Consider the following 8,035-nt stretch of genomic DNA (forward strand, 5'->3'; position numbering starts at 1 on the left):
GTGGAAACGTTCAAAATTCATCTGAATGATTATTCGTAAAGCAACTTAAATCAAGAAGGAATCTGGAATAATCGTGGAACACAAGGAGGGCTTCTAAACCTAGCAGATATTTCCAAGAAGCCGACGATTCCGATACGATGCTGCAAATTTCACGTGGACGTGGATGAAACTGGAAGTAATATTCGTATAGAAATTCCGTCAGGGTTTCTCTCTGGATCTTCTTTAGAAATATCTCCTGGAATGCCTCCCTGGATTTCTCGCAAAGCTCCTTCCGTATTTTTCACGCCATATTTCTTACTATTGCTTTTTGCATTTTTCCTGGATAGGTTATACTTCCGGATCCCTTTCAGCATTTTTTCCAGGGTTCCGATTTCTCTTGGAGTTCTTCACAGGGATGCCACAGAATTTCGTCCCGGTATTGCTCCCAAAAGCCCCTCGTGGGATTTTCCCGGAGTTGCCTCTGTGTTTTGCTGGAAGAAATTTTCGAAGGATTTCTACCAGAATATATTCATAATTCTATAAGAGAATTTCTCCTAGAATTTCTCTCCGGATTCCTCTTGGAAGTTTTACTCGATTTCTTTCCGGTGTTCCTCTTAGGATTTCCCCAGGAGACCTTCCCAGAATTTTTCTCCGAATTGCTACAGAGAAATTCCTGTGGTTTCAGAGTTCGTCCATGGATTTCTTAAACGTAGCAGGATGATATGACCCAGACAGGCTCGCTGAACGTATACTATGCTATCGTGGTGTTTCTCTTAGTTTCTTGCAGTGATCCACCTGAGATTTCTTTTTACAGGTTTTCTCCGCATTGTTCCCAGAACTCTTTTTTCGGAATATTTATCGGAAATTGTTCCGAGATTCTGGATACTCCTTTAAGGATTTCTGTAATAGGTAATCCCAGAGTTCTTGCAGGATTTCTCCACGGATTTTCCTTAGAATGTGTCCTGGGATAACTTATGACATTACTTCCCAACTAACAATCGCCAGCTGCAAACAAGCATGCATGCTGAATTGTTGCTTTATAATAGTAATTATAGCTGAACTAAAATTATGCTGTACACATTACTGTACAAATGCTATTTCAAATGAAAAAGTAGCCAATGTTCAACTTTCGTATTGGTATTAACAATGATAATTTAAAACACTTTTCAAGCGTTTAATAAGATTTTTATTCGACTCGCAGTAATTCCTTTACAACATAGTTTAACAAGACTTTTTCCTGCTTCTTGTTAAGTTCATGTACAAATTAGGACATGTATCTGTATAATGGGTTTTGCACATGTCACATAAGCGCTTTCGTTTCCTAATACTTCGACTCAGAGTACATGACGAAAAACACATGTTTTTTTTTACTGAACAACAGCTGAAGTAATCTGTTGTTCAGTCGTTAACCATAATGTTGTACTAATTCACCACTGCTGAATCGGAGTCGAAGTCTGATCGTTATTAAACCACAGGAAGTTTATGTTTTGATTTGAGCGCTGGAATTCATCATATCTAGGATGGCGCAGATAGGATGGCATGCGGCTGGCAATCGACGGGTCTCGAATTCGAATCTGGATTTAGGTAAATTTATGTGTAGTTATTATTTCACAATATTTGTTCACAGCGTTAAGTTCCAATCATAAAATCAGTTCGCTCTGTGACGTGGAAGAGGACAGTCGATACTCTTTATCTGGAGACAGAGATCTGGACTATTTTTGCTTTTCGTGCGTTGTATTAATTCTGTGGAGCGGACTAAATTTGGTTGGTCAGTGAAAGGTTGAAGTGTTCTCAGATTAATCGACAAACAAAAGTGTTTTTATTTGGACTGAAACTTGTTAAAAAGTGAATTGAATCGACATCAGAAACATTTTTAAGCACCATACGGTTATTGTTTCCCGGAACAATAGTGAACAACCATCTCGTGTTCGTAAGCCTCTCGTTTTTTCTGTATTGTTGTTCATCAGCCGCCACAACGGCAACACGTGTAGCAGCCACATTATCCATCCAGCGATAGCGGCCTGACGATGGCCTCAGGGCCATCTCGGGCAATCACGGGGAACCCGTTCCCACCTGATATCCCAGGGAAAAAAGCGTGGGCGAATGGAAATGACAATGTTTCAAACACAGTCGATGGCAGTTTCGCTGGTCGGAGACAACCGGAATGGATGGATCCGATCAACGGGGAGCTTTCAATTCTACTGTTGAAACCGGCAACCGATAAAGACGCGCTTCCAGACGATCCGTTTATTATTCAAAAATCGATTGAGCAAGCAGTGGGTGTTATCGAGGACGCTCGGCCAGAAGCGGGAGGATCCCGATACGTGCTGAAAGTTCGACAGAAGCGGCAAATTGAAAAACTGATGAAGCTACGCGAATTGATTGATGGCACCGCTATCAACATTGATTGCCATGAAACTCTAAACGTGAGGAAATGTATCGTGACCTGCAAGTATGGACGACAAATCTCGGACACCGAAATGGTTTCTCATCTCAGCGCCCAGCGGGTTATTGAAGTACGGCGTTTCACCAAAAGGGACCCTAAAAACAGGAAAAATGTCATACCAACAAACACTTTGGTGTTGACGTTCCAAGGAACGACCATTCCTGATGTCATCTACTTCGGGTACGTAAGAGTGCAACCTCGCCCCTATTATCCTTCACCATTACAGTGTACGAGGTGTCATAGGTTCAGACACACCAAAAAGTATTGTACCCATAGCGAATTGTGTGCGGATTGCTCCTCGGAGCATGCTGAATCTACACCTTGCGAAGCTGACCCCCTCTGCATTAACTGTAGTAGGCAACACAGCTCGAGATCAAGGGACTGCCCGGTAAAAATTGACGAGGTCAACATCGTGAAAATCAAAGTCGATCAGGATGTTTCCTATGCCGAAGCTAGAAAGAGACACGAAGCCGCGAAGCAACAAGGATCAACACCTACCCCGACAGTTAGGGACTTGATGACGAAACTGGAAGCGAAGGACCAGGAAATAACAAAGTTGAGAACATTGCTACAAAATCTCATCAAAGAAGTTGCTGACCTGAAGAAAAACAACCAGCGAGTCGCAGAAAAACCATCTGAAACAGAAGATAAAATGGACACCAGCGAAGAACACAAAAGTGCCAAGCGTCAGCGAAGCAAGGACATTTCGCCTACCACCACGCCAGATCAAGGAAGAAGCTCGCCTCCCCTGAAGAAAACTTCCGGAGAGTCGGCTGCAGGAAAATCACAGCGAAGCAATGATAAATCACCAAACACTCCACACGACCATCGAAAGACCTCTCATTCCCCGAAGAAACCATCCGGAAGCTTTTCCGAAGAAAATGAACGACTGACATCGAAAAAGGAAACGACAGCTAAGAACCCGTCAAACATCAAAGCACATCGTACACAGGACATCAACGTATCCGAATTTTGCATCTCTCCTACTCATGATTCAACTGAATCGGAATGGATAGACCCCACTCTCTAAAGAGACTCTTTGTAAGTCTGCCTGTTGCTAACCCAATCAACTAACATTCAACTGTCAAACTAATCTTGCAAGTCCCATTCACCTCGCAGCAAATAACCATCCAAATAGTTCTAACACAGGCAGCCAAAACACTAATAGTAACCCTAATCCACTGCTTCAAAAAGTCACCGCGTTACAGTGGAACTTACGAGGTTATCGCGCAAGGCGCGCCGAACTTCAATTACTAGCAAGAACCCGCCAACCCGACGTAATCTGTCTCCAGGAAACCCTTTGTCAACCAAAATGCCCATCCTTCTCAACTGATTATGATTTTTACTGTCTGCACCCAACGCCAGTGTGTGTCGCAGTGTGCAAAAATATCCCACATTCAAAAATACCAATTAACACCAGTTTGCAAGCGCTTGCTGTGCAAGTTAAATTACCTACCGAGCGCACTTACGTTTCTTTGTACACCCAAGCAACCAAAAGTTCGGATAAAATAGCATGTTTGGGCTTAATCAGCTATTCGAAGGAAGATGAATAGCATTCTATTCAGCTCACTTTTTAAGTAATTAACCGAACTTGAGTTCACAAAAAGTACACTTGTGTCGCTGAAAGGAACGTTATTCAGCCTAAAAATTAGCTTCGAAAAAATAAAAAAAAAAATAAATTAGTTCTCAAAAGTAATTTATTATTATGAGACATTAGTACATGTGTAATCCAAATTGACTAATACCTTGAAATAATTTTTATTGTTTTTTACTTACTGAGAATTGAACTCGGGTTCTCCTCGTTGAAAGTCGGCGCCTAACCACTACTCCATGTATGTGTTGTTAGGCACAGCGGGATTTTACTCAATGTGCTGATATCATTTAGTAGAGCTCAATCAGGTTCGCGTGTGAACTTTCTCTGAACCTCAAGCCGAAGGTTCAAAAGAAGTTTACGTGGAACTTAATGTGAACTTACATAGTTTGACATTTTCAGTTTGTTTTGGTTCGTAATTGAATCAAGTGCAAAGCAATAAATTAGTGCCAGTGCCAATCATTCAGAAAAGTTAAGTTTTCAGTGACAACGATCGCGTCGATTACCGTGCTGGTGCGACAAGTGAGACGGAGTTGAAACATCCAGCAAAGCTGGAGGACTTTTATCCGCAGCCGAAAAAACTCCGGCGGAATCCTGGGCTGAACAGTTTTCCGCTGCGGGGGCAGCCTTTGAGCCACACAATACGGGTGCTTTGGGTTGATTACAAGTAAGTATGTTGAAATATTATAGTGAAACAAAGTGTACTTGTGAAATTAACACAAGCTGTGGCTGCTGCGCTCGATTTCCGAGTGATTTAATTGAATGAGAACTTCTCCCCGGCCCCGCTGTCGCCGAAGTTCAAATGAAGTTCACTTTTGGTACGGTTAATATTTATCCGAACTTTGAGTAGTAAGTTCAAAACAAGTCCGAAACAAGTTCGGAACGGAACATTTCAAGTTGCTGTATTATGCCCAAATGAACTATATTTGATTTTTAAAGGCACGAAAAAGTTCAACATGAGTTCGGTTAATATTTGATTGAACTCGGTTTTAAAGTTCAACATAAGTTCTTTCAGAACCTTTTTTCGACTTTAATGTCGTTTTGAAGAGATGTCAAAAGCTTGTACATGTACTTCCAAGTTCATAACTAATACATAAGGAACTTTTTGGGGATTTAAGTTCAACGAAACTAGAATTGAACCAAAGTTAAACTTCTGAGTTCGTTCTTCAAGTGGTATTCGAACTTTTGGTTGCTTGGGCATCCCTCCGTCCCACGACAACAACATTTTAAAAGATGAGCTCAATGAACTTTTTTTACAAATACCCAAACCATTTGTAATAATGGGCGATTTGAATGCACATTCAGACATTTGGGGTGGACGCTCCACTGATCTGCGTGGAAAAGTTCTGATTGATATAATAGGAAATTTGGGATCAACAATATGGAATGATGATTCTATGACCTTCTTTTGTCCGGCAAACGGAAATCAATCAGCCGTTGACCTAACGTTGTCGTCAGATCCTTTGAATAATCTACATTGGAGTGTGGACAATGATTTACACGGCAGTGATCATTATCCTATCTTTTTGGCGCCTTTCAACGCAAATTTTTCCAATACTGGAACCCTAAAATGGCTTTTTCAAAATGCTGATTGGAGCGAATATAAAAATAGAATTGAGCTTATCGTCGACCCAGACATGACCTATACGCCAGAAGCTTTGTCCAACTTGATATTGGACACAGCTGTATCCTGTATTCCCCGATCCTCTGGGAAAAATCGTCATAAACAGGTACCATGGTGGAACAGTGTTGTAGCACAATCGATCAAAAGCCGCCGCAAATCATTAAGATTGTTCCGGCGAATAGATAAGTCTGATCCAAATTATCAAGAAGCCCTTTTGAAATTCCGACAAGAACGCAATAACGCCCGCAAAATTATCGAAGACGCCAAAGAGAACAGCTGGCGAAACTTTGTAGAGAACATCAGTATACATTCATCCACCGCAGAAATGTGGAAAAGAATAAATATTTTGCAAGGACGACTGCAAAGACCCAAGGTTTTCATTAAAACTGATGGGAACTTTTCTGATGAACCATCCGTTGTTTCCGAGCTTTTCGCCGAACATTACGAAATGGTTTCACGTCAAGATTCGTTGTTCACGGAATCAATTCAATCAAATATTCCTGTTCAAGCTACTGAACGACTAGAAAATGTTAGCTACAACCAAGACCTTCTCTACAAAGAATTGGATTGGGCTCTTAAGAAATGCACTAGCAAAGGCATAGGCTCAGATGGTATAGGATACCCTTTGTTGAAAAACCTGCCGGTAATTGGTAAGTTGGCACTATTGCGTACTTACAATAACGTCTGGCATTCAGGAATGATTCCAGATAACTGGAAAGAAGCAATCATAGTCCCCATACCTAAGAAAAGTAGAAAAGAAGGTGGTCCCGACGATTATCGTCCCATATCACTAATTAATTGCATGGCAAAGGTTTTAGAGAGAATCATCAACAGACGATTGATAGAGTATATTGAAGACAAGAACTTGATAGACCCACGACAAAACGCGTTTAGAGCGGGCCTCGGAACCGATGTTTATTTCTCAGAATTGGAAGAGTTTTTGAACGATCCAATCAATCAAAACCAGCATTGTGAGTTGTTATCAATTGATATTTCGAAGGCCTATGATACGGTGAACCGGACGGCAGTTCTCAACACCCTTTCAAAAATGAATTTTTCAGGACGAATGTTTGAATATATAAAAAAATTTCCTGAGTGATCGTACTTTCAAAGTTCGTATAGGTTCCACATTTTCAACCGTAAGGCCCATGAATCGCGGAATACCTCAAGGATCTACCTTGTCGGTAACATTGTTTTTAATAGCAATAGATCCACTATTTTCGTCCATACCTTCGAACGTACAAATTTTAATTTATGCAGACGATATAGTTATTGTAGCATATGGCAAGCAAAGAAAACGGCTAAGATCAAAATTACAGCAGGCAGCGGAAGAAGCGATGCATTGGCTCTCCTCAACCGGTTTCAAAATTGAAATTTCAAAATGTAAACTACTCCATACTTGTACAAATCGCAGACATCGAGGGTCAATACCAAATGTTTGTTTGGATGATACGACAATACCCTGCGTAAAAGAAATGCAAATATTGGGACTGACTATCGACAACAAGTTCAATTTCGTGAAACACGCAAAAGACAGAAAAAAATCGGCAGTAGGAGCTTTGAATCTACTCAAAATTTTAGGAGGGAAGGTCAGAAGTTCTCGAGATACCTTGATAAGAATTGCCAAAGCACTTATTGTACCTCGGTTATTTTACGGATATGCTATTGCCAGCAGAAGGAAGGACTTGGTCCTACCAATATTAAAACTTATTTATAATAAAGCTATCCGTATAGCTTCCGGAGCGTTTTGTACAAGTCCTACTGCGGCTATTTGCTGCGAATCAGGTCAATTGCCTTTTGAATACCTTGCTTCACTGTTCGAATCCAATCTGGCAATAAAAATGATGGAACTGGGACGCACAGATCATGATCTAGTGCTAATACAAAGAGCTAGTGCCTCTTATGAGGCCATAACAGGACAAATATTTCCTAAAGTTATTCCGTTATTCAGATGGAGTAGTCAAAAATGGGACTTTGAAACTCCAAGAGTAGACTGGTCCTTGGCTAAAAAAATTAGGGCTAGTTGCAGCGCGACTGAAGCTCAGGCTTGTTTGGGGCTGTTCATAAACCACGTAGACCAAAATTTGGCAATCTCAGACCCCCCCCCCCCCTCCCCCCTCGTAGACTTTTGTCCATACAAAAATTTTGATATTTGTATGGAGCGTAGACTTTGGCCAGACCCCCCCCCCCCTCCCCCCAAAAAGTCTACGTGGTTTATGAACGGTCCCTTTCAACGAAATCTCCAACATGAAATACAGAACGTACCTTAAAATTTACACAGATGGATCGAAAGATGATGGTAAAACAGGATATGGAGTATATTCCGCAACATTTACAGATAAGGGTCGAATTCATGATGAATGTTCAGTATTTTCTGCAGAAATAAGAGCGATAT

The sequence above is a fragment of the Aedes albopictus genome, chromosome 2 (assembly GCF_035046485.1).
Source record: "Aedes albopictus strain Foshan chromosome 2, AalbF5, whole genome shotgun sequence".
Lineage (NCBI taxonomy): Eukaryota > Metazoa > Arthropoda > Insecta > Diptera > Culicidae > Aedes > Aedes albopictus.